General features: G+C 45.3%; 1 protein-coding gene and 1 pseudogene across 18 annotated transcripts in view; both read left to right on the forward strand.

The window, feature by feature from the left end:
• Positions 1-27932, forward strand: part of FAM193A (family with sequence similarity 193 member A) — a 199896-nt gene that overhangs the window by 60873 nt on the left and 111091 nt on the right. The window lies entirely within an intron of this gene.
• LOC141410370 (uncharacterized) lies at positions 121-23243 on the forward strand (annotated as a pseudogene).

Here is a 27932-nt window from a genome sequence, read left to right on the forward strand (position 1 = left end):
GTCGTCAAGCTTTGTGGCCCTGAAGGGTGATTTTTGGCTTTGAGCTTAGTATTTCTTTGGTGGTGCAGTTTCTTGAAAAGGGAGTACAGTTTTCATGTGTTTAGTTCTCGGCAATTCGACATGCAGGTTAATTCTTTATCCGAGGCAGCTCTTAAGCCTGGCCTTCCCCTTTACTTCTTTGTGCCGCTTCAGCCTCTTGGAGGCCACAGCAAGGCCAGTAGGCTTGGCTGGGAAGACCACACCCTTACTCTCATCTTTGACCGGATGGAGTTTTGGTGGGCCCTTGTTCCGGGTAGGCTTTCACATGTGCTGTTTGGGATCTGGAAGGAGTTGGCTTTTGCAACTGTGTGAAGTCCCACATTCTAGGGCTCTTCTGTGCCCTTTGATTTCTGCTTGCAAGTGGCTAATTATTGTCTGAGCTCTTCTTTTCCTTCTGATACCTTGCTATGTGCAGCCAGGAAGCATGTGCATTCCCTGCTCCTCTGTTTTCTCCTGCAGAACTGCCTTGGGGAAGTCCTGGTGACAGTCTGAAGAGCATGTCCCCACTGCCTGGTGTGGGTTTCCATCTTTTCTGGCCTTAGAGGCGTGCTCCATCTCCAGGGCCAGTTTCTATCCTTGGGGTCTCATTGTCTGAATTACTTTCTCACTTGGTCCCTCCCACACGTCCCCCTTTCCTGCTGTACTTCTCTTCCTAGCACTTCTTTCTTTCTTTTTTTTTTTTTTTTTTTTTTGAGACAGAGTCTCGCTGTGGCACCCAGGCTGGAGTGCAGTGGCGCGATCTTGGCTCACTGCAAGCTCCACCTCCCAGGTTCACGCCATTGTCCTGCCTCAGCCTCCCTAGTAACTGGGACTACAGGCACCCGCCACCACGCCCGGCTAAGTTTTTTTTTTGTATTTTTAGTAGAGATGGGGTTTCACCGTGTTAGCCAGGATGGTCTCGATCTCCTGACCTTGTGATCCGCCCACCTCGGCCTCCCAAAGTGCTGGGATTACAGGCGTGAGGCACCGCGCCCGGCACTAGCACTTATTTCTAACATACTATGTATTTTACTTACTCATTTGGTTTGCTTTCTTCTTCATTAGAATATAAACTCCACAAAGGCAGCTATTTTTATGGTTTTCTTTGTGTGGTTTTCATTCGTTTGTTTACCAATACCATTTGCTTTGCTTTTTGTGGTGTTTTTTTTGTTTGTTTTCTCCTTAAACTTTGTCAGCTCTTCTTCCAATTCCAGCCAGGCTCTTGTATTTCAGCCTGCCTCTGCCCTTGGGAACAAGCTTCTGCTGTTTGCCCTGGTTCAGAGGCCAGTGGAAGTGCCTATGGTTCCCTGCAGTTCATCTTGCCTGGGTTGGGGGAGGATCTCATTTCCCAGCCCCTGGCTTGTCTTGATAATGGATAGTTTGTCAAATGAGCCTTTCTGTCCTCACTAGAAACAGTGACCTTGGGAACAGCAGAGGTGTAGTGCTGACCTGTGTTTGTGGACTCAGACCATCTGTTGCTTTGTAGGTCGGCTTCTTTGTTGGAGCTGGCCTTTAAAAAAATAATATAATTTACCTTCCATTAAGATTCACTTTTTTTTTGCTTAAAAAATGTTCACTACTATAGTTAAGCTACAGAACATTTGCATCACCCCATAAAGTTCTCTTGTTCCTCTTGGTAGTCACTTCCCTTTCCCCGCCCTAGCCTCTGTTAACCGCCAACCTGAATTTTTTTTTTTTTTTTTTTTTTTTGAGACAGTCTCGCTCTGTCACCCAGGCTGGAGTGCAGTTGCACTATCCTGGCTCACTACAACCTTTGCCTCCCAGGTTCAAGCAATTCTTCTGCCTCAGCCTCCCCGGTAACTGGGACTACAGGTGCCCGCCACCACCACGCCTAGCTAATTTTTGTATTTTTGGTACAGACGGGGTTTCACCATGTTGGCCAGTGTGGTCTCGATCTCTTGACCTCGTGATCTGCCTGCCTCTGCCTCCCATAGTGATTATAGGCATGAGCCACCGCATCCATCCTGACCTGATTTTTGTTCCTACAGTTTTGCTTTTTTCAGAGTGTCACATACACTTCTGTAACTTGCATGATGCTTTTGAGAGTCATCCAAAATGTTGCATGCATCCGTAGTTTCTCTTTTTCATTGAGTAATTGTACAGATAAACCAATTTATGCATTCACCAATTAATTGATGGATGTTTGTGTTGCTCCCACATTTGGGCTATTTTGAAAAAAGCTGCTATGAACATTATTTTTCTTTCTGTGGACATCCTTTTTTTTTTTTTTTTTTTTTTTTGAGACAGAGTCTCGCTTAGTCGCCCAGGCTGGAGTGCAATGGCGCGATCTCGGCTCACTGCAAGCTCCGCCTCCCGGGTTCATGCCATTCTCCTGCCTCAGCCTCCCGAGTAGCTGGGACTACAGGCGCCCGCCGCCTCGCCCGGCTAATTTTTTGCATTTTTAGTAGAGACGGGGTTTCACCGTGTTAGCCAGGATGGTCTCGATCTCCTGACCTCGTGATCCGCCCGCCTCGGCCTCCCAAAGTGCTGGGATTACAGGCGTGAGCCACCGCGCCTGGCCATCTGTGGACATCCTTTTTATGTGTTGCTGGATTGATTTGCTAAAGTTATGTTAATGATTTTTGCATCTGTGCTCATGAAGGCTATCTGTCTGTAGGCCTCTTATCTTATAGTGGTCTTTGGGGCCTCATAAAATGAGTTGGAATGTGTTCCTGTTTCTTCTCCTTTCTGGAAGAGTTTGTTAGAATTGGTATTATCTCTTCCTTAAACGTTATTGGTTCTTGCTTTCTGTTTCTCTTGTTCTGTTTGGTCAAATGCCAGGCAGTGTGCAGAGAGCGTCAGGCTGAAGTTGTTTCCTGTTGTGCACCTGGGAGGCCAGGTCAGTCCAGTTGGCCTCAGCTGGGCTGTCTCTAGCACTGTGTGTGCTTGTGTGGGCCTGTAGAGGGGAGTTTCTCTCTACTACCTCCTTGGCAAGCTCTCCGATGGTGGCACCTTCTCAGTGCCCTCCTCTAGCCTGACTCTTGGGCAGCTCTGTGCTCACGGCCTTGGGGGCAGCTTTCCCAGCGAGCCTGCCTCTGCCCGGTGGCAGCCAGACTCTGCCTTGTATCTGCAGGGGTCTGACCGGCCCCGTGTCTTGTGCTGGTCCTGGCCTGTGTGTGGCACATGCCTTTCTCCAGGACAAGGAGAAAGGCATGTTCCCTTCCTCTCAGCTAGTGGATTAGCCTGGAGACTTGGGCGCAGGTCTCCTGGGAATGAGTGGGAACGTTTCTTTTGGGGCTTTCCAGGAGTTAAACTCCCATACTTGACACTCTCAACCTTTCAGAATTTGTTTAAAGTTCAGCTGTTTTTTTCTAACCACTTTTATGGCCTCCTTCCACTTTCCTTCCTCTGCCAAAGGTGAAACAGTAAGTGTGTCCCGTTCTCCCTGGAGGGGCTGCTGCAGTTTGTTGTGTAATTCCCTCCGGCAGCCTGGTCACTTCAGCCCTCCAATGGCCCAGAGATAGGATTTTATCATTTGTCCTGCTCTGGCTCATCCTTGGGGTCAGGGCTCGCCCTCCCTCCACTTGCTGCATCCAGAGGGGAAGTGGGTCTGAATTGCTGTCCTCTAGATAAGCATTCTGTTATCAGCAGTTGTAGGAGAATATTGGTGGGAATTTCTCTTGAATCCTACCTGACAGTTGCATGTTGCAGATTTCTCTGGAGACCTCTTCTTCCAAGACTGACCCATCCTAGCATCATGTCCTAGACATTGTCATGTCTGGAAACCTAAGAAATCTCCATTTCAAACTTTCATCTTGATCATTGTCTTTGTAGCTCACTTGCTTGACTGTCTTCTCTTGCCATAGTTTTTTTTTTTTTTTTTTGAGACAGAGTCTTGCTCTGTTGCCCAGGCTGGAGTGCAGTGGCATGATCTCAGCTCACTGCAGCCTCACTTCCTGGGTTCAAGAGACTATCGTGCCTCAACCTCCCAAGTAGCTGGGACTATAGGCATGTGCCATCACACCTGGCTAATTTTTTTTTCTTTTTTCTTTTTTCTTTTCTTTTCTTTTCTTTTTTTTTTTTTTTTTGAGACACAGTCTCGCTCTGTTACCCAGGCTGGAGTGCAGTAGTGCGATGTTGGCTCACTGCAACCTCCGCCTCCTGGGTTCAAGCGATTCTCATGCCTCACCCTCCCAAGTACCTGGGACTATAGGCGTGCAACACCACACCTGGTTGATTTTTGTATTTTTAGTAGAGATAGGGTTTTGCTATGATGGCTACACTGGTCTCAAACTCCTGGCCTCAAATGATCCACCTACCTTGGCTTCCCAAAGTGCTGGGATTACAGTCGTGAGCCACTGTGCCCGACCTGCCATAGTTCTTTGACCTCATCCATCCCTATCAGTCCACGGATTCCATTCCTGTTCTGTTTATCATGTCTCCCTGACCTCACTTCTAGGAGCCTGAGTTCCCTGACTTGACACTGTGGCTCTTCCATGGCTCTCAGGCAAAGGCCCTGAACTTTTTTTGGTTATGCTGGTCCAGCCCTATCTCTTCCCTCCATGTGGCAGAATATGCCTGGAGAAAATTGCTGGCCTCAGTTTACTGCTTCCTCCTAATAATTTCATGACTCCAAGCCATGCATAGGCATCTAGTGCGTTTTTCTGGCTTAAGTACCTCCCTAAACTCCTTGGCAGGAACCCTTCCTTTTCCTTGCTTGTTAGACTACCTGTACCCTCTTCACCCACCCCTTGCTCAGCTCAGCTATTGACCTTCATGCTTCAGGGAGAAAATCAAAGCTAACGTTGGGCACCTTCCTGTATCACCTCCAAAACCCCATAGCTGAGGGCATTTTCTCCTCTCTTTCCTCTCCAAGGCCCACCCCCACTGGGCTTTCAAGTGCCTATCTGTTTTCATCTTCTTCAAGACTTTGTTGCTTTGATTATTGTTTTCCTCTGCCTTGGCCCATGACCAGTGGAATGCAAATACTCTGGGGCTACTCATTTATGAATGACCCACCTTTGGCCTCACCTCCCCTTCACAGCCATATGTGTCTCTAGATAGATTTTTAAAGTTGTGGTTCACTTTCTTTAATGGTTAAAATCTTGTCAAGTTAGTTTTGGTAAGTTATATTCTAAGAAATTGTCAGAGTTGCCGGCCGATGTGGCACATGCCTGTAGTTCCGGCTACACAGGAGACTGAGGCAGGAGGGTCACTTGAGCCCAGGAGTTCTGGGCTGTTGTGTGGTATGATAGCGCCAGTGTACTGCAGTCTGGGCAGCACAGTGAGACCCTATCCCTTTTAAAAAAAGAAAAAAAGAAAAATTGGCAGAGTTACTGGTATAAAGTTTTGTGTAATGGTCTCTTTTCACTTCCTACCTGATTTGTAGATTTGACTTTTTATTCTTTTTTTTTTGTATTTTTCCCCCTAAGATGGAGTCTCGCTCTGTCACCCAGGCTGGAGTGCAGTGGTGCGATCTCGGCTTACTGCAACCTCTGCCTCCCGGATTCAAGCGATTCTGGTGACTCAGCCTCCCAAGTAGCTGGGACTACAGGCACGTACCACCACGCCCAGCTAATTTTTTGTATTTTTAGTAGAGACTGGGTTTCACCATGTTGGCCAGGCTGTTCTCTAACTCCTGACCTCAGGTGATCTGCCCACCTTGGTCTCCCAAAGTGCTGGGATTACAAGCCTGAGCCACCATGCCCAGCGACTTTTTATTTCTCATTATTTGTGCTTGCTTTCTTTTTCTTTTAAACTAGTTTTGTTAGAAATCTGTCAGTTTTGGCCCAGCACAGTGGCTCACACTTCTGACCGTAGTCTGGGAGGCCGAAGCAGGAGGGTTGCTTGAGGCCAGGAGTTCAAGACCAACCTGGCCAACACAGCAAGACTCTGTCTATATAAAAAAATGTATATAGGCCAGACATGGTGGCTCACGCCTGTAATCCCAGCACTTTGGGAGGCTGAGGTGGGTGGATCACAAGGTCAGGACAGGGAGACCATCCTGGCTAACAAGGTGAAACCCCGTCTCTACCAAAAATACAAAAATTAGCCAGGCATAGTGGCGGGCATCTGTAGTCCCAGCTACTGGGGAGGCTGAGGCAGGAGAATGGCGTGAACCTGGGAGGCAGAGCTTGCAGTGAGCTGAGATTGTGCTCCTGCACTCCAGCCTGGGTGACAGAGTGAGACTCTGTCTCAAAAAAAAAAAAAAAAAAAAAAAAAAACCAAAAAAAAAGTCTATCAGTTTTGTCTTTTCAAAGAAGCAGTTTTTAACTTTTAAAATGCTTTTACTTTGTCTATTTAATTAATTACTGCTTATTATTATTATTATTTTTAAGATAGAGTCTTGCTCTGTTGCCCAGGCTGGAATGCAGTGGCGTGATCTTGGCTCACTATAACCTCCCCCTCAGCCTCCTGAGTAGCTGGGACTACAGGCATGCACCACTGTGCCCAGCTAATTTTTGTATTTTTAGTAGAGACAGAGTTTTGCCATGTTGCTCAGGCTGGTTTCAAACTCCTGACCTCAAGTGACCCTCCCGCCTCGGCCTCCCAAAGTACTGGGTTGACAGGTGTGAGCCACTGCACCCAGGCAATTGTTGCTATTTTATATTCATGCATTATAAAATAGCATGTATATAAAATTAATATACGTGCTGTATATTAATATTTGATTAGTTAATGCTCTGGTGAATGTGATATTAAAAAGATTTTTTTAGAGGCCCAAAAGAGAACAGTGCAAAGTTAGTTTCCTCTGGCTCTCTTTCTTTATCCTGTTTGCCTTCCCAGAGGCTTCCACTGTTGGCAGATGCTTGAATCTTCCTCTAGAGATTTTCTGTTATTTATTTATTTTTTTTTTTTAAGACAGTTTCGCTATTATCTCCCATGCTGGAGTATAATTGCATGGTCTCGGCTCACAGAAACCTCCACCTCATGAGTTCAAATGATACTCCTGCCTTCGCCTCCTGAGTAGCTAGGATTATAGGCACGTGCCACCAACCCAGCTAATTTTTGTATTTTTAGTAGAGACTGGGTTTCACCACGTTGGCCAGGCTGGTCTTGAACTCCTGACCTCGGGTGATCCACCCACCTTGGCCTCCCAAAGTGCATGAGGCCGGCCATGTGCCATGTGTGTTTTGTTTTGTTTTGTTTTGTTTTTTGTTTTTTGTTTGTTTGTTTTTGAGAAGGAGCCTCTTTCTGTCACCCAGGCTGGAGTGCAGTGGCATCATCTTGGCTCACTGAAAGCTCCGCCTTCCGGATTCACGCCATTCTCCTGTCTCAGCCTCCCCTGTAGCTGGAACTACAGGCGCCTGCCACCACGCCTAGCTAATTTTTTGGTTTTTTTTTTTTTTTTTTTTTTTTTAGTAGAGACTGGGTTTCACCGTGTTAGCCAGGATTGTCTCAATTTCCTGACCTTGTGATCTGCCCGCCTCGGCCTCCCAAAATGTTGGGATTACAGGCGTGAGCCCCCGCACCTGGCTTTTTTTTTTTTTTTTTTTTTTTTTTTTGCAGATGGAGTTTCGCTCTTGTTGCCCAGGCTGGAGTGCGGTGGCGTGATCTTGGCTTACCACAACCTCTGCCTCCTGGGTTCAAGCCATTCTCCTGCCTCAGCCTCCAAGTAGCTGGGATTATAGGCATGCACCACCATGCCCGGCTAATTTTTTTTTTTTTTTTTTTTTTGAGACGGAGTCTTGCTCAGTCACCCAGGCTGGAGTGCAGTGGCACAATCTCGGCTCACTGCAAGCTCCGCCTCCCGGGTTCACGCCATTCTCCTGCCTCAGCCTCCCAAGTAGTTGGGACTACAAGTGCCTGTCACCACGCCCGGCTAATTTGTTTTGTATTTTTAGTAGAGGTGGGATTTCACCATGTTAACCAGGATGGTCTCGATCTCCTGACCTCGTGATCCACCCGCCTTGGCCTCCCAAAGTGCTGGAATTGCAGGTATGAGTCACTGCACCCGGCCGATTTTCATTATTTTCTAATTTTTATTATTCTGTTTTCACCCGTGAATTATTTAGAAGTATGTGTAAGTATCCAAACACACATCTCTTGAATTATTATTATTATTATTATTTTGAGACGGAATCTCACTCTGTCACCCAGACTGGAGTGTAGTGGCACGATCTTGGCTCACTGCAACCTCTGTCTTCTGGGTTCAGGTGATTCTCATACCTTAGCCTCCCGAGCAGCTGGGATTACAGGCATGTATCACCACGCCTGGCTAATTTTTGTATTTTTAGTAGAGACAGGGTTTCACCTTGTTGGCCAGGCTAGTCTCAGACTCCTGACCTCAGGTGATCCACCTCAGCCTCCCAACGTGCTGAAATTTCAGGCGTGAGCCACCACGTGCAGCCACTTGAATTACTTTTAATCATACTGACTTTTAATTTAACACTGTTATAGTTGAAAATCATGGTCTGTATTATAGTGATTCCTTATTAATCAGCTGTATTTGCTAGTTCTGATACATAGTTACTTTTTAAAAAATAGTTTGTGCTGGAAAATAATGTTTTCTCTGAGTTTAAGTGGAAGGCTCAGGACCTCATTAATTGTGTTCTTAAATCATTCTGTGTTTCTGTGGTTTTATTACTTTTTTGTGCTTAATATGTCAATTTCTGAGTGATATTTAAAATATCTTACTATGAATGTGTCTTTTTCCTTTCCTCCTTAAAAAATTTCTGTTTTTGCTTTACGTGTTTCAAGACTGTGCTGGGTAGAATACAGGTTAAAATTATTAAGTCTTCGTGTATCATTCCTGTTACTGCATGGACCCATCTGTGGTCATGCCTTTCTCCTGAAGGGTGTTGTTTTCCGTTTGTTTAGCTGTGGGAGCTCCCTCCCATTCTTTTTTTTTTTTTTTTGCACATCTGCACATCCTTTTAATTTTGACTTCTTTGTGTTAGTCTGTTTAGGTGTTCTCATGCAGTATATATAGAGGTAGACTTTATGTGGTTTTAACTGAGAGTCTGCTTCTTTTCTTCTTTCTTTTCTTCTTTCTTTTCTTTTTTCTTTCTTTTCTTTCTTCCTTTCTTCTTCCTCTCCCTTTCTTCTTCCTCTCTTCCTCTCTTTCTTTCTCTCTCTTTTTCTTTTCTTTTTCTTTTTCTTTTCTTTTCTTTTTTGATGGCAAGGTCTCACTCTGTCACCCAGGCTGGAGTGCAGTGGTGCGAAAACAGCTCACTGCAGCCTCGACTTCCTGGGCTCAAGTGATTCTCCCAGCTTAGCCTCCCGAGTAGCTGGGACTACAGTTGCATGCCAACAGTCCTGGCTAATTATTTATTTATTTTTTTAAAGTTTTTGTAGAGATGGGTCCCTACTGTGTTGCCCAGGCTGGTCTTGAACTCCTGTGCTCAAGCGATCCTACAGCCTTGGCCTCTCCAAGTGCTGACATTACGGGTGTGAGCCACCATGCCCAGCCGAGAGTCTGTATCTTAAATGGTGAAATCAATCCTTGTCACTTACTGTAATGGTTAATAGATGTGGGGTTGCCGGGCACGGTGGCTCACGCCTGTAATCCCAGCACTTTGGGAGGCTGAGGCGGGCGGATCACGAGGTCATTCTGGCTAACACGGTGAAACTCCGTCTCTACTAAAAGTATAAAAATTAACCGGGCGTGGTGGTGGGCACCTGTAGTCCCAGCTTCTCGGGAGGCTGAGACAGGAGAATGATGTGGACCCGGAAGGCGATGGAGCTTGCAGTGAGCAGAGATCGCGCCACTGCACTCCAGCCTGGGCGACAGAGCGAGACTCCGTCTCAAAAAAAGAAATAGATGTGGGATTGTTTCTGCTACCATGCAGGTCAGAAATCAAGCATTGCCCTTAACCCAGATCCCTTCTTGAACCCCTTCCAGTCATTACCCTGTTGCACCAAGTTCACACTTGCCGCCTGCTCCCAGTCCTCACTCCTACTTTTCTTTGTTAGTTATACCACTTGAGCATCTACCCACAAACATTGTAGTACAGTTTTTCTGGTGTTTTGAATTTTACAGAAATATAATCATACTGTATGTGTTATTTTGCTCAGCATTGTGTCTGAGAGTCATAATCTTGTTTCTCTATTTTCATTGCTAGATGCCGTCTTCCTTTATGAACATGTTGCATTTTAGTTGTTTCCAAATCTTGCTGATCGTGGAGCACGCATGACATTCTGTTGTCTATAAATGGAAGAAATTGCTGAGTCATAGGTGGTTTATATTCTTAACTGATTACATGTTAAGATCAATAGCATGTTTTTAAATAAAAACTATTTTCCAAAAACAAGAATGGTTTAGTAAATAGGGCCAGTCACAGCAACTCATGCCTGTAATCCCAGCACTTTGGGAGGCCAAGACGGACGGATCACCTGAGGTCAGGAGTTCCCAGACCAGCCTGGCCAACATGGCAAAACCTCGTCTCTACTAAAAGTACAAAATTAGCCAGCCATGGTGGCACACGCCTGTAATCCCAGCTACTTGGGAGGCTGAGGCAGGAGAATCACTTGAACCAGGGAGCTGGAGGTTGCAGTGAGCTGAGATCGCACCACTGCACTGTAGCCTAGGCAACAGAGTGAGACTCTGTCTCAAAAAAAAAAAAAAAAGAATGGTTTAGTAAGTAGAGTGGCAGTGTTTTGTATTTTTTTCAAACCTCTTTTTTTTTTTTTTGAGACGGTGTGCCTGTCACCCAGGCTGGAGTACAGTGGCATGATCTCAGCTCACTGCAACCTCTGCTGCCCGGGTTCAAGGAATTCTCCTGCCTCAGCCTCCCATGTCGCTGGGATTACAGGTGCCTGCCACTAAGCCCGGCTAATTTTTGTATTTTTAATAGAGATGGCGGTTTCACCATCTTGGTCAGGCTGGTCTTGAAATCCTGACCTCGTGATCCACCCACCTCTGCCTCCCAAAGTGCTGGGATTACAGACGTGAGCCACCGCATCCTCTTTAATATCTGAATGATAGAACAAAGCTGGGTTCTTATATCTGCCTCTGTGTGGAACCTGTTGTGATAGGTTGTTCTGATTGAAGTATTTGAACAAATATTTTGTTGACTTTTTTAGAGAATTGTGAGTATTTTTCTTTGATGCTGTATCAAATCATGACAAGTTAGTTTCTCAAGGGTTAGGCGTAGTGTAGAAACTAAAACCAATTAGTGGCTTTTCCCTACACTGTTATGTGAAAGTCCATTCTTCTGTCTTGTCCTCTGAATGGATATCTTGCCCATGCATGGCTTGTAACATCACATGTTGGTTATTTGTAAAGTATTGGTTTACTAAGGTAGACAGATTTTCCTGACATTAATACTTTTCATCATTATTTTTAAAAAATCATATTTGTTACAAAAAAATAATGTTTGTTAATATCACCACTGATCTCATCAGAAAGTTCTTTAAATGTTGAGTTTTCAAGCCCACAGTGGCAGGTGCAAGTTTTCCAGAGTTCTAATTCTTGCTCAGAAAAATTATGGTGATAAGAAAAGCTTATGGTCCCAAATAATGCCAAATTGCCTTGAAGTGACAGACTCATTTTGTTCATCTTGGAAAATGTCTGACAAATATCCAAGTCCAAATAACCATAGTTTGGCCCATCATTCACTCTTTTGAAGTAAAACTGAACGTTTCACAGGTGAAGGGCCATTCACCTCCCAGTGCACAGTGAGATTCCTTGAGGCCGGCTCCTCCTGGGGCATGCCGGAGAAATGCTTCATGTGTACTTCCCACTTCCTCACGCAGAGTAGTCAGAAGACTTGTGCTCAGGGGTGGAGATTTATACAAAATAATTATTTTTACTGCATCAAGGACATTCTTAAGTGAAACTGGCTTTTTTCCCCCCTCACAGCTCTGAAGCATGTGGCAGTGAAGAATGCAGCAGCCACTGGCATGCTTTGCTCCTACAGTCTTCGTCCTTGCACTGGCGCTTAGCTCTTTTCCCCACCATTGTTTTTGCCCTGTCCGTGCGAATGTCAGCACAGTGAAAAAGGCAGAGGAAATTTTGGTACTAATTTGAAAATAGTTTTGACTCGTGGGCCTGCTGAAGGGGGTTAGAGTGAAAATCCTATTTTGCTAGCCATTAGTAGTTAACCACAGATTTCTTGAAACTTTCTCAACTTTTTTATATCTGTCTGGTGATACATATTTAACATAGGTACCAACCAGATTTTTTTCTAGTATTTGGAAAATAATGCTTTCCCTTCTAATTCTTCATTATAGCTTTAACACTGAAATTTGTCAGAGAACTTAATTATCAATGATATGTTCAGGTTGGCGACTAGGCTTACAGCATGGCCTTAACCTTGCTGCGGCTCTAGGCTGTGCTGGACCATCTGAATGGGGTCCTCGGACCATACTCTGAGAACCACATCTCTGTTGGGTTGTCTTTTTCTTATTGACTTGTGAGATTTCTTTATATACACTCAGTAGTAGCTCTTTATTGGTTATATGTGTTGCAGATATTGCCTGTTTTTTTTTTGTCTGTCTTTCACTGTGTGATGGTGTTGCTTATGAACACAGATTCTTTTTTTTTTTTTTTTTTTACTTTGAGATGCTACCAGGGCAGCCACTCCCCACAGCCCCTGCTGGGGTCTGAATGTGCACAACGCACTTCACATCCGGGCGTGCAGCATAAATTGCAGCGTGTAAGGTGTAGCCAGCTTGATTTACTCCCAGATTAGTGCTTCTGCGATCTACTATATCTCCTTGTAGATTGATCTTAACCTGAAAATTAAAAAAAATATTTTTTTAAATATCAGGAGGACTTCATTTTTGTTTTCTGTTTTCGAGACAGTAGCTCTCTCCCAGTATGGAGTGCGGTGGTGCAATCCCGATTTTCTGCAGCCTTCACCTCCCGTGTTCAAGCAGTCCTTCTGCCTCAGTCTCCTGACTAGCTGAGACTACAGGTGCGCACCACCATGCCTGGCTAATTTTTGTATTTATAGTATAGATGGGATTTTGCCATGTTGTTCAGGCTGATCTCAAACTCCTGGGCTCGATCAGTCTCCCTCTGTTGCCCTGGCTGGACCTCAGATGATCTGCCTGCCGCAGCCTCCCAAAGTGCCGGGATTACAGGAGTGAGCCACTGAACCCAGCCAAATATGATCATGAACCAGGGGTAGTGGGAAGCATGTTTAGATCGTGGGCAGGTCAGCAGTATGCCCATGGGCTTTGCCACCAGAGTCCTATGTCCTGGTGTGCCTCGGTACACTGTTTGCCACGGGCTTTGAGGAGGGTGTTGGTTGGCTTAATAACATTCTATCTCGGGCCCAGAAGTAGCCCCCTGAAGGAGAAATTGAGACAGGGAAGAGAAATGGGATGGTTGAGACATTTTTGCATAGTCCTGCAAGGGGACAGGCCTAACTAAAAAAATCTTGCTCCATAATAGTCAGGACCAAGCCTGTGTTGAACTTAGCAATTTGGTTTCAGCTAATCATTCACCTGTCTCTTTAAAATACAGTTGTTGGCCGGGCGCGGTGGCTCAAGCCTGTAATCCCAGCACTTTGGGAGGCCGAGACGGGCGGATCACGAGGTCGGGAGATCGAGACCATCCTGTCTAACATGGTGAAACCCCGTCTCTACTAAAAAAAAATACAAAAAACTAGCCGGGCAAGGTGGCGGGCGCCTGTAGTCCCAGCTACTCAGGAGGCTGAGGCAGGAGAATGGCGTAAACCCGGGAGGCGGAGCTTGCAGTGAGCTGAGATCCAGCCACTGCACTCCAGCCTGGGCGGCAGAGCGAGACTCCGTCTCAAAAAAAATAAAATAAAATAAAATAAAATAAAATACAGTTGTTAATTCGAAGTCATCTTTTTTTTTTTTTTTTTTTGATATGGAGTCTCGCTCTGTCTCCCAGGCTGGAGTGCAGTGGCGCCATCTCGACTCACTACAAGCTCCGCCTCCCGGGTTCACGCCATTCTCCTGCCTCAGCCTCCCGAGTAGCTGGGAATACAGGCGACACCACCACGCCCGGCTAATTGTTTGTATTTTTAGTAGAAACGGGGTTTCACCGTGTTAGGATAGTCTCGATCTCCTGACCTCGTGATCCACCCGTCTTGGCCTCCCAAAGTGCTGGGATTACAGGCATGAGCCACTGCATCCGGCTGAATTTCACCATTTTAAAAATATTTCACTTTAAACCACCTTGAGTTTTTATAGTTATATAAAAGCTAAAAGACATGTTATGTTGCATTTTAACATTTGCATATGTTTAAGTAACAAAAATAATTTTAGTCTGGTGGGAGATGTGGTAAGGGGGATGGCACTTTGGGGTAATTATTTTTTCTTTAAAGGGCCCTGAACTCAAGCATCCTGTCATAAAGAAGACTACTCGGCAAGTAGTCTTACGTTTCTATTTTTCTGGTTTTTTTTTTGTTGTTGTTTTTTTTTTTTTTTTTTTGAGACAGAGTCTCGCTCTGCCGCCCAGGCTGGAGTGCAGTGGCGTGATCTTGGCTCACTGCAAGCTCCGCCTCCCGGGTTCATGCCATTCTCCTGCCTCAGACTCCCGAGTAGCTGGGACTACAGGCGCCCGCCACCTCGCCCGGCTAGTTTTTTTGTATTTTTTAGTAGAGACGGGGTTTCACTGTGTCAGCCAGGATGGTCTCGATCTCCTGACCTCGTGATCCGCCCGTCTCGGCCTCCCAAAGTGCTGGGATTACAGGCTTGAGCCACCGCGCCCGGCCTATTTTTCTGTTTTCAAGGCTGTTTTAGACTCCATTCTGATTATGGGCATTAGCAATTGTTGTCTTTATTCTCATATATTATTAAAACGTAAGTTGCATTTTACACTAAGGAACCAGATTCTCCAGTAGTTATTATTATGCCCATAAATTAATCAAGGCATATAGTTCCAACTTGAACCAGCTGTTTAAATTTGCTGGCCTAGAGGCGTGGTGGCTCACACCTGTAATCTAGCACTTTGGGAGGCCAAGGTGGGCGGATCATGAGGTCAGGAGATCGAGACCATCCTGGCTAACACAGAGAAACCCCGTCTCTAACAAAAATATAAAAAATTAGCTGGGTGTGGTGGCGTGCACCTGTAGTCCCAGCTACTCAGGAGGCTGAGGCAGGAGAATCCCTCTAACTTGGGAGGCGGAGGTTTCAGTGAGCTGAGATGGCGCCACAGCACTCCAGCCAGGCGACAGAGCGAGACTCCTCAAAAAAAAAAAAAAAGAGTTTGCTGGCCGGGCGCAGTGGCTCACACCTGTAATCCCAGCACTTTGGAAGGCCGAGGCAGGTGGATCATCTGAAGTCAGGAGATTGGGACCATCCTGGCCAACATGATGAAACCCCATCTCTACCAAAAATACAAAAATTAGCTGGGCATGGTGGCGGGTACCTGTAATTCCAGCTACTCAGGAGGCTGAGGCAGGAGAATCACATGTGAGAGTTCCAGCTGATCTTCATACTTGCCAAGTGCTTGATATTGGCAGTCTTTACTTATAGCCATTCTAGTGGTTTGTAGTGTTATCCTTCATTATGGTTTTAATCTGCGTTTTCTTAACGACTTGTTGAGCATCTTTTCATGTACCTATTTTCCATTTGTATCTCTTTGGTAAAGTGGCTGTTCAGATCTTCTGCTCATTTTTATTGAGTTGTCTTAATGAGCTGTGAGATATTTTTATATAATCTCAATACAAGCCCTTTATTAGACAGGCTTCACAAACATTTTCTCTCAGTGTGTGACTGGCATTTTCATTATACAGCACTGTCCTCTGAAGAGCAAAAGTTTTATATTTTGATCAGATCCAATTTGTGTTTTTAAATGATTTTGTGCTTTTGTGTTCAGTGTAAGAAATCTTTGCTGCTCAAGGTTATAAAGATTTTTTTTGCTCTGGCCAAGCGCGGTGGCTTACGCCTGTAATCCTAGCACTTTGGGAGGCGGATCACAAGACCAGCCTGACCAACATGGAGAAACTCTGTCTCTACTAAAACTACAAAACTTAGCTGAGGATGGTGGCACACACCTGTAATCCTAGCTACTTGGGAGGCTGAAGCAGGAGAATCACTTGAACCCCGGAAGTGGAAGTTGCAGTGAGCTGAGATTGCACCACTGCACTCCAGCCTGGGTGACAGAGCAAGACTCCATCTCAAGAAAAAAAAAAAGTTTTTTTTGCTGTTTGTTTTTTTCGGTCTTAATAGTTTTAGCATATACATTTAGGTCTGTGAGCCAGCCACCTTGAATGAAGCTTTTATCTGTTGTAAGGGTTAAGAGTCATCTTTTTTTGCATATTGATATCCAATTGTTCAGAATGATTTATTGAAAAGACAATTTTATCTCATTGAATTACTTTGGGACCTTTGTCAAAACTCAGTTGGTCCTGTATGTATGGAACTATTATTGGATGCTATGTTCCACTTTACATATATACCTGTTCCTTTGCCAGTACCATACTACCCTGATTCTTGAAGCTATTTATAGTAAGTCATGAAATTACGTAGATGTCTGCCAACTTTCTTCTTTTTCAAAAGTGGTTTCGATATATTAGATCCTTTGCGTTGCTATGTAAACTTTAGAGCCAGCTTGTCAGGTTCTACAGAAGAGCCTGTTGGGATTTTAATTGGCATCTATAGATCAATTTGGGGGAGAATTGACACCTTAACAATATTGAGTCTTCAAGTCTAAGAACATGGTAAAACTCTTCATTTATTTAGGTCATTTAAGTTTATTTTCAGCATTGTTTTGTAGTCTTCAATATATGTATGTAGTCTTTGCACATCAGTATATTAAAAATTTTCTGGACAGGCACGGTGGCTCATATCTGTAATCCAGCACTTTGGGAGTCCTACACAGGTGGATCGCTTGAGGCCAGGAGTTTAAGACCAGTCTGGGCAACATAGTGAGATCCTGGCTTTACAAAAAATAAATACATTTTCCCAAAGTATTTTATATTTTCTTGCTATTTTAAATGTACTCTAAAAAGTTTCAATATTTGTTTATTGCTAGTACATAGAAATTCAGTTTTTTTTTTTTTTTTTTTTTTTAGGGGGAGGGATATTGGCCATATATACTGTGAAAACTTATTAGTTCTGTGGGCCTTTTGGTAGATTCCTTAGGATTTTCTTTCTTTTCTTTCTTCCTCTTTTTCTTTTTTTGACAGAGTTTTGCTCTTGTTGCCCAGGCTGGAGTGCAGTGGCGCCATCTTGGCCCACCACAACCTCCACCTCCTGGGTTCAAGCGATTCTCCTGCCTCAGCCTCCCAAGTAGCTGGGATTACAGTCATGTGCCACCATGCTTAGCTATTTTTAGTAGAGACAGGGTTTCTCCATTTTGGTCAGGCTGGTCTCGAACTCCTGACCTCAGGTGATCCTCCCTCCTTGACCTCCCAGAGTGCTGGGATTATAGGTGTGAGCCACCATGCCTGGCCTTTTTTTTTTTTTTCCCTTTCTTTTGAAACAGAGTCTCGCTTTATAGCCCAGGCTGGAGTATAGTGGCATGATCTCGGCTCACTGCAACCTCTGCCTCTTGGGTCCCAGTTCAAGCAATTCTCTTGCCTCTCAGCCCCCCGAGTAGTGGGATTACAGGTGCACACCACCGTGCCCAGCTAATTTTTGTATTTTTAGTAGAGATGGAGTTTCACCATGTTGACAGGCTGGTCTTGAACTCCTGGCCTCGTGATCCACACGCGTTGGCCTCCCAAAGTGCTGGGATTACAGGCCTGAGCCACTGCGCCCGGCCTTCCTTAAAATTTTCTGTGTAGATGATCATGTCGTCTACACATAAGGTGTTTCTTCCTTTGCAATCTGTATATCTTCATTTTTTCTTGCCCAATTCCACTAACTAGGTCTTCCAATGTGAGATTGAATAGGAGTGGTGTGAGCAGGCATCCTTCTCTTCCTCACGATCTTAGGGGAAAGCATTTGGTCTTTTATCATGTAGTATAGATCAGATTGAGGAAATTTACTTACATTTTTAGTTTGCTAAGAATTATCATTATGAATAGATATTGACTTTTGTCATACTCTCTACATCTGTTGAGATGATAACAGAGTTTTCCTTTTTAGTTAATGAAATAAATTATGGTGATTTTCAAAATGTTGGAAAACCTTGCATTCCTGGGATAACCGACATTTGATTGTGATGTATTATCTTTTTGCTAGGTTGCTGGATTGGATTTACTAATGTTTTGTTAAGGATTATTGTGTCTATGTTCATGAAGGATATTAGTCTATAAATTTCTTGTCTCATGTCTTTGTGTGGTTTTGATGTTAGGCTAATACTTCGTTTATAAAATGAGCTAGGATGTATTTTCTCTTTGATTTTCCAGAAAGGAAAAGTTTGTGTAAAATTAGCATTATTTCTACCTTAAGTGTTTGGGAGGATTCACCAGTAAAGCTACCTTGGTCTGAAGTTGCTTTATTGGGAAGATTTTGAACTACAAGTTCAATTCATTTGATAGAGGCTATCTGTTTCTTTGTTAGTAAACTGTGCTAGTTTTTGTCTTTAAGGAAATTTGCCCATTTTATATTAAATGTTGTGACATAAAGTTGTTCAGAATATTTATTATCTTCTTAATTTTCATAGAATCTGTAGTGATTGCTTCACTCTTCTTGTTATTCCTGATACCAGTTTTTTGAGTTTTCTCTTTTTTCCCGCTAAGACTGGCTAGATAATTTAACTGATCTTTTCAAAGAACCACGTTTTGTTTTAATTCCTTCTCCATTTTCTTTTTTGTTAATTTTGCTCTTTATTAATTTCATTCCTCTACTTATTTTTTATTTATTTATTTATTTTTAAGAGCAGTCAAACGAAGCAGTGGGAGTCAAGAAGGAACAAAGAAATCTGTAGTGGTTGTGAACAGTTAGTTATCAACAGCACTGCATTTGTACCAGCCTGTTTTGGTTTCTTAAGGTGGAAGTTTATATCGTTTTATCTGAGACCTTTCTTTTCTAATGTGTTTAATTCTGTACATTTCTTTTAAAATTTGCACCAATCACACAGGATCTATAAGTTTCTGTCTAAGCATTCCTTTAGCTGCATCCCACAAATTCTGATACGTAATGGTTTTCATTCTACTCAAAATATTTTATAATTGCCTTTATGATTTGTTCATTGACCCATGTTTTGTTCAGAAGTATGTTTTTATTTTATTTTTTATTTTTTTTTTGAGACAGAGCCCCTCTCTGTCACCGGGCTGGAGTGCAGTGGTGCAATGTTGGCTCGCTGCAACCTCTGCCTCCCGGGTTCAAGCAATTCTCCTGCTTCAGTCTCCCAAGTAGCTGGTACTACAGGCATGCGCCACCATGCCCAGCTAATTTTTGTATTTTTTGTAGTGATGGGGTTTCACCATGTTGGCCAGGATGGTCTTGATCTCCTGACCTCGTGATCTGCCTGCCTCGGCCTCCCAAAGTGCTGGGATTACAGGTGCGAGCCACCGTGCTCAGCCTATTTTATTTTTTTAGACAGAATCTCTCTCTACGCCCAGGCTGGAGTGCAGTGGCACGATCTCAGTTCACTGCAACCTCCGCCTCCCGGGTTCAAGTGATTCTCCTGCCTCAGCCTTCTGAGTAGCTGGGATTACACGTGCACGCCACCATGCCCTGCCAATGTTTGTATTTTAGTAGAGATGGTGTTGCCCAGGCTGGTCTTGAACTCCTGAGCTTGGGCAGTCTATGCACTTCAGCCTCCCAAAGTGCTTGGGTTAAGGCGTGAGCCACCACGCCCAGCCGAAACTTCTAAATGTAACTATGGATTGGTATATTTCTTTCAATTTCTACTTTATGTATTTTGAGCTCTGTTGTTAAAGTATTTACCATTTAGCACTGTTATTTCTAATTGTTGAATTAATGCCACCGTCGTCATCATCAGCATCATCATCTCCCTCTTTGTTGTTACTGATACTCCTTGTTGTGAAGCAAATTTTGTCTTATACTGAGAGCCACCTAGCCTTTTTTGATTAGTGTGTACAAGGAATATGGCTTCCCAACCTTTCTTTTTAACCTCTTTATCATCTCTTGTAGCTTAGAAGCTCTTGCTTTTTTAAAGACCAGTCTGACCTTCTCTGCTAATAATTGTAGTATTTACACTCTTTCCCTTTAATGTAATTATTGATCTGTTTGGGTTTAAACATACCATCTTGCATTTTTTCTCCTATTTTTCCCATCTGTTATTTGTTACTCTTTTAAATGAATTTTTTTTGAAACGGGGTCTCACTCTGTCATCCAGGCTGGAGTGCAGTGGTGCGTGATCTCTGCTCACTGCAAGCTCCATCTCCCAGGTTCATGCCATTCTCCCACCTCAGCCTCCCGAGTAGCTGGGACTATAGGCACCCGCACCATGCCTGGCTAATTTTGTTTTTGTATTTTTAGTAGAGACGGAGTTTCATTGTGTTAGCCAGGATGATCTCGATCTCCTGACCTCATGATCTGCCCTCCTCAGCCTCCCAAAGTGCTGGGATTACAGGTGTGAGCCACCATGCCCGTCCAATGAATTGAATATTTTAAGTGGCTGGGCGTGGTGGCTCTCACCTGTAACCCTAGCACTTAGGGAGGCTGAGGCAGGCGGATTACCCAAGCTCAGGAGTTCGAGACCAGCCTGAGCAACACGAAGAAACCCCATCTCTACTAAAATGCAAACATTAGCTGGGTGTGGTGGCATGTGCCTGTAATCCCAGCTACTCGGGAGGCTGAGGCAGGAGAATTGCTTGAACCCAGGAGGCGGAGGTTGCAGTGAGCTGAGATGCGCCACTGCACTCGGGGTAACAGAGCGAGACTCCATCTCCAAAAAAATTTTTTTAAAAAATGAATATTTTTTTATCCATGTGTTGGTCAGAAGTATGTTTTTATTTTATTTTATTATTATTATTTTTTGAGACAGAGTCTCACTCTGCGCCCAGGCTGGAGTGCAGTAGCGCCATCTCAGTTCACTGCAGCCTCTGCCTCCCGGGTTCAAGTGATTCTCCTGCCTCAACCTCCCACGTAGCTGGGATTACAGGCACCTACCACTGCATCCGGCAAATTTTTTTATTTTTAGTAGAGGCGGGGTTTCACTTCTTGGCCAGGCTAATCTCGATCTCCTGACCTAGTGATCCACCTGCCTCACCCTCCCAAAGTGCTGGAATGACAGGTGTGAGCCACCACGTCCGGCCTATGAATATTTTAAATTCTTCCATTTTGTCTCCTGTTGACCTTACTACCTGTATTTCTTTTTCTTTGTTTTATAATTTTTTAGCTATAGCTTCCACTTTTCAGCCTCTACTCTCAAAGAATAGCATACCACTTCTCATACCACCTCACAGTAGTACACTTGGAGCACCACCATTTCTGGTGCTAATGTTGTGTATTTTTCTTACATGTATTTATACACCTCAGCATACATTGTGGTGGGTTTTTTTTTTTTTTTTCCCGCTTGCTTTAAATAGCTAATTATCTTTTTTAAAAGACCTTATAAATAAGTTCTTGACCCACATCTTTATCATGTGTGGTGCTCCCCATTCCTTTGTGTAGATTCACTTTTCATTTGGTATTATTTTTTCTCTATCTCAAGAACTGCCTTTAACATTTCCTGTAGGCCAAGGAAGCTTCTGTTTGAAAGCTTTTATTTTGCCTTTGTTTTAAAAAGATATTTCTGTTTGGAATTTGAGGTTGTTGGTCATTTCTTTCCTGGCCTCCCCAGTTTGTGAGGAGAAACATGTTGTCATCCTTATCTTTGCTCCTGCATGTGTAGGGTGGTGACTCATTTTCCTCTGCTTCTGAGATTGGCGCTTTGTCACTGGTTTTCAGCAATTTGACGGTGACGGACCTCTGTGCTTTGCTTTGTGTTTAGTGTGCTTTGGGTTAATTGAACTTGTAGTGAGTGTGGGCTTATGTGTGTGAGTTTATAGTTTCATCAAATTTAGAAATATTTCAAGTATTTCTTCACATAGTCCTCTTTTTTTCTGGGATGTTAGACATCTTGAGTTTGTCCTACAAATGCTTTGTCCATTTTTTCGGTCTTTTCTGTGCTTCATTTTGGATTATTTAATTAATTAATTTATTTATTTCGAGACAGAGTCTTGCTCTGTTGCCCAGGCTGGAGTGCAATGGTACGATCTCGGCTCACTACAACCTCCGCCTCCTGGGTTCAAGTGATTCTCCTGCCTCGGCCTCCCAAGTAGCTGTGATTACAGGTGCCTGCCACCATGCCTGGCTATTTTTTTTTTTCCGAGATGAAGTTTTGCTCTTGTTGCCCAGTCTGGAGTGCAATGGTGTGATCTCGGCTCACTGCAACCTTTGCCTCCCAGGTTCAAGTGATTCTCCTGCCTCAGCCTCCTGAGTAGCTGGGATTATAGGCATGCGCCACCATACCCAGCTAATTTTGTATTTTTAGTAGGGACGGAGTTTCTCCATGTTGGTCAGGGTGGTTTCGAACTCCTGACCTCAGGTAATCCGCCCACGCTCGTTCTCCCAAAGTGCTGGGATTACAGGTGTGAGCTACCGCGCCTGGCCAATTTTTGTATTTTTTAGTAGAGGTGGGGTTTCACCATGTTGGTCAGACTGGTCTTGAACTCCTGACCTCAGGTGATCCACCCACCTTGGCCTCCCAAAGTGCTGGGATTATAGGCGTGAGACACCGTGCCTGGCCTGGATTATTTTTATTGCCTGTGTTCAGGTTTATTGGTATTCTGATCTGCTTAATCTGCCAAGTCTATTTAGTGTATTTTTTTCTTTTATATCTTATTTATCAGCTCTGGAAGTTTCATTTGATTTACTTATTGACATCTTCAGTTTCTCTTCCCATCATGTTTATTTTTCCTTTGTTTCTTGAACATATGGAGTTTCTTTATAATTGCCAATTTTAGATTCTTGACTGTTAGTTGTATCACCTCTGTTTTTTGGGAGATCTGTTTCTTTTTTATTTTTTCGAGATGGAGTCCTCGCTCTGTCACCCAGGCTGGAGTGCAATGGTGCGATCTCGGCTCCCTGCAACCTCTGCCTCCTGGGTTCAAATGATTCTCCTGCTTCAGCCTCCTGAGTAGCTGGGATTACAGGCACGTGCCACCACACCCAGCTAATTTTTGTATTTTTAGTAGAGATGGGGTTTCATCATGTTGGCCAGGCTGCTCTCAAACTCCTGACCTCAGGTGATCTGCCTGCCTCTGCCTCCCAAAGTGCTGGGATTACAGGCGTGAGCCACCACGCCTGGCCTGGGGAATTTATCTCCCTCCCTCCCTCCTTCCCTCCCTTTCTTTCTCTCTCTCTCTTTTTCTTTCTTTTTTGAGATAGTGTCTCTCTCTTTCACCCAGGCTGGAGTGCAGTGGCACGATCTAGCAATGGCACGATCTAGTCTCACTGCAACCCCCCTTCCTCAGTTCAAACGATTCTCCTGCCTTAGCCTCTCGAATGGCTGGGATTGCAGGCTTGTGCCTCCATGCCTGGCTACATTTTGTATTTTTAGTAGAGACGGGATTTTGCCATCTTGGTCAGGCTGGTCTCGAACTCCTGACCTCAAGTGATCCACTCGCCTCATCCTCTGAAAGTGCTGGGATTACAAGCGTGAGCCACCACACCTGGCCTGGGGGATCTGTTTCTACAGATTGGCTTTTCCTCCTTCTTAAGAGTCATTGTCCTGCTTTTGATTTTGTTACTGGATGGTGGACATTGTGAATTTTACAGTGTTAATAGCTGGATTTTGTTATTTTTGTTTTAAATTGTGTTAGACTTGGGTGAAACGTGACTGAGGTTAAATCTGTATATTGTGAGTTCTATAATGGGACACATTTAAGGATTTAATATGTAGTCATCACGTACCCTATTTTAAGACTTACCTTCATCTCGTCTCCAGGAAATGTTGCTTTCAAGTTCTTGATTGCTCTTCTGAGTGTACTGCGTTCCAGCCATCATCATAGGTGCTGATGTACCATAGTGAGTGAGTAGATAGGTTGTGGCTCTCATGAACTGATTTTCCAGTGTTGAAGACAGCTAAAAAAACAAGAACGCGAGTAGAACACCGGGATTTCAGATAGCAGTTTAATAGGGATTAACTGGGATGTTTAGGTTGATGGGGAAGCCAGAGCTCAGGAGATGGGCACTGCACCCATAATCAGAACAAGCACGTGTTTAACATAAAGATAATTAACAAGTGGTGGGGTGCGGTGGCTCACGCCTGTAATCAGCACCTTGGGAGGCTGAGGCAGGCGGATCACCTGAGGTCAGGAGTTGGGAGACCAGCCTGGCCAACGTGGTGAAACCCCTGTCTCTACTAAAAATACAGAAATTATCCAGGCGTGGTGGTGAGCTCCCATAATCCCAGCTACTTGGGGCTGAGACAGGAGAATCGTTTGAACCCAGGAGGCGGAGGCTGCAGTGAGCTGAGATCACAGCATTGCACTCCAGCCTGGGCAAGAAGAGTGCAACTCAAAGTAATTAACAAGTAGCAAGAGGTCAGCCACCCAGATCTGTGAAGTGAACCCTAAAGAGTATGGCCAGGGCAGATCTAGGGGGCAGCCACTAATGGGAGCTTAGGGAGGGGACTCGAGAAAGGAACAAACTTGGAAGAGGCCCTGACATGGAGGGGGTATTGTTATGCCCCACTGGGTAGCAGAGAGGCTCCCTGAGGTCCTGCAGGTGCTGGGACTGAGTGCTGGAGAGTGCTTGCCTCTCAGTCCCCTGCACACCACTGACGAGGAGCTGCCTCGGGGTAAGAGCAAGATGAGAAAAGCACAGGAACCTGGAGGGAGACCCCTTCTTCAGTGTCCCTGTAGCACCTTCCACCCACACGACCACAGATTGTACCTACCTGCTGGCAGAGGAGAAATGTTTATAGGGTGCAGCTCCTTTGTTGTAAGTGTGGTGAAGAAGGGTAGATTTGGAGTTGAGAGGCAAAAAAATCAGTTGGCTCAACCAGCCTCCCTGAGTAGGTGATCTTTTTGCTGAGGCCTACCTCATGGGACAGCACTCTACAGTCTACCAGAAGCCAGTCAGAGGCTCATGGGCTAAGGGTACGAGGCAAAGGGAGCGAGGGCAGTGACTTAAAAGCAGAACTTTGACCTGAGCAGCCTTGAAAGCTGTGGTAAGAAATACAGTGTTTGCTCCTAAGTGATAACAGAGGAGCAGTTACAGTGCTCCTCTGTGTTAACAGAGGAGTGATACAGTGTTTGCTCCTAAGGAGAACAGAGGTTTTATGTTGGGAGCTCTGTGATGTCACTCTGCTGCTGCCTGGAGAATGCATGATTAGCAGGTACCTGTGGAAATAAGTGTGCCACTAGAGAGAGGCAGTGCAGCTGTGCAGGCAAGAGGTAGGTAATGATGGCTTAGACTGGGTTAGAAGCAGCGGAGGAAGAATGAGTGGATTGTGGAGGTATTTAGGATTGAGGTGGAGTGGACAACTTTGCTGTTAGATGGCTGTGGGATGGAGGAGACTGTGAACCTTGCTTGTTGAAGGGAACGGACCCGCTTAGGAAACAGCCTCCTCTACCACTGCCCTCTTCTTGTCCTACCATGCCTCATCAATCAGAACCCCATGGCCTTCCAGCCACTTTTGGTATGGGAGTAGCCTCATTTTCAGGTACTCAGGTCCAGTCTACATAAAAACCTAAATATGGCTGAGCGTGTTGGCTCACGCCTATAATCACAGCACTTTTGGAAACGAAGGCAGGTGGATCACTTGAGCTCAGGAGTTTGAGACCAACCTGATCACCATAGTGAAACCCTGTGTCTACCAAAAATACAAAAAGTTAGCCAGGCGTGGTGACGCACGCCTATGGTCCCAGGTGCTCAGGAGGCTGAGGTGAGACGATTGCTTGAGCGTGGGAGGTGGAGGTTGCAGTGAGCTGAGATTGCACCACTGCACTCAAGCCTGGGTGATAGAGCGAGACCCTGTCTCAAAAAAAACCCAAAAAAACAAAAACAAAAAAACCTGTATGTCTCATCTAATTGATCCAAAGCCTCTTCCCCTCAAGTTAAGTGGTGGCAGGAGTCCCCATGGGCGGAGGCGGTGGTGTATGTCCTGCCTCCTTATGCCTGCCCAGTTCCTCCAGGATGGAGAAGGGGCTCTGGAGTGGAGACTTGGGGGTCTTTGTTCTCTTCTGGGTTGTCTCGGGTTCTTTTTGGCCCACTAGCACTAGGTCTGTGGTCCTAATGGGTGGCCCAGTGGTTGCTGGCTCTTTCTTGGGGGAGGCTGCTGTAGTGTGCTCAGGCTGCTACAACAAAATACCACGCGCTGGGCTGCTTATAAACAGCGGACATTTATATCTTACAGTCTGGAAGGTTGGAAGGTCTAAGATTAAGGTGCTAGCGATTGGTGCCTGGGGAGGGCTGAGCTTTGGTTCATAGCTGGTGCCCTCTCGCTGTCCTCATGCGGTGGAAGGATGTGGCAGCTCTCTGGGGCCTCCTTTATAAAAGGACATTAATCCCATTCACAAAGACACCGTCCTCATGACCTAATCGCTTCCTAAAGGCCCCACTTCCTGATACATTCCCTTAGGGGTTAAAATTTCAACTAATGAACAGGGTCGGGCGGGAGCACAAACATTCAGAACAGAGCAAAACCTCAGACCTTTGGGCACTTTTGAGACCTCGGTAGGGACTTCATGCTGGACTGTCTGGTTGAGACTCTGTGTGGCACAACCAGCCTGCCCCCCTCCCCCTACCACTGCCATCCCGCACTCTGCCCCCCCTCCCTCGTGGTGTAATTCTGGGGTCAGCTTCCCAGCAGGACCTGTTTGGGGTGGGATTCTTTCAGGATGACACAAGCTCTTGCCCTTCTGTGTGCTGGTGGCAGCTGAGCTAGGTCCCCTGCTGTCTTAATCCTCTGCCCACTTAGCAATGCTCAGGCTCTTCTGCTGCAGGGTCTTTTCTGTGAGGCCTGCCCCAGTGTCTTTGTGTCCCAACTCCACAGCACCCACCACAGGCCCTTGGGAGTTTCCTTGTGCTTGGCTCAGCAGCAGACTGGGGTGGTGCAGGCCTCTGAACAGACCTGGCCAAGTCCAGCCCAGGGTGAGCCCCAGGCTCCTTGCCATAGGCCACCACCTGTCTCTCTGAGGGCTTGTCTCAGTGGCTTCATGCTTGATTGGGGGAGGGGTTAGTAAGGAGAGCACACTTTTCCTTGTGGGAACCAGAGTGGGAATAGTGCAATACTCGTGACTTAGGTGAATTCCTTTCTGGAAGTCTCTCTTGTGACTGTGATTCTCTTCCTCAGGCTGTGGGGATCAGGGGAACGCAATAATTATGGAGCTGGCAGCCCCTATCGTGAGCCTGGGGAAGCCTTTCTAGCACCCTGCATCACCCTGTGGGCACCCTCAGCTCTGAGACCTGTGCCCCTTTTCCCAAGGAGCAGAGTCCTTCTCAGGACCTGTTCTAGAAGGAGCCCCGGTGCCGGATGGGTGGGTGACTGAGCGGGAGGAGGAACCTGAGGTTATGTTGTGTTTCTCTAGTTGTTGTTGGTGAAATCCTTTTGGTGCTTACTGTTGGGCATGGGACATAGGAAAGTCTTTGCCCAGTGTTCTCTCTCTCTCTTTTTTTTTTTTTTTTCTTTTTTGAGACAAAGTCTCTCTCTGTTTCTCAGGCTGGACTGCAGTGGCGCGATCTTGGCTCACTGCAACCTCTGCCTCCCAGGTTCAAGCGATTCTCCTGCCTCAGCCTCCCGAGCAGTTGAGATTACAGGCGAGCACCACCATGCCCGGCTAATTTTTGTATTTTTAGAAGAGATGGGTTTCACCACGTGGGTCAGGCTGGTCTTGAACTCCTGACCTCAGGTGATCTGCCTGCCTCGGCCTCCCAAAGTGCTGGGATTACAGGCCTGAGCCATCGTGCCTGGCCAAGTGTTCTCTGAAGCCTCCTTGTTCCTCAGTCAGAGCAGGCAGTGCAGGCTGTGGGATTCCCCAGGACGGAGAGGCCTCTGCCCCGGCTGCTTGATGCTAGGCTCAGAGAGGTCACTAGGTTTCTACCAAGTGCTGTCTCAGGCGACCGTGGGCATATGTCACTTTCCAGAGGTGCCCACTGAGGTGATCATCATGTGTGATGATTAGGACACTGGGAGTAAAACTGTTCCTTTTTAAATTTAATATCAATTAATTTTTATACTT

Source organism: Macaca fascicularis, chromosome 5 (assembly GCF_037993035.2).
Source record: "Macaca fascicularis isolate 582-1 chromosome 5, T2T-MFA8v1.1".
In the NCBI taxonomy this organism is placed as follows: Eukaryota; Metazoa; Chordata; class Mammalia; order Primates; family Cercopithecidae; genus Macaca; species Macaca fascicularis.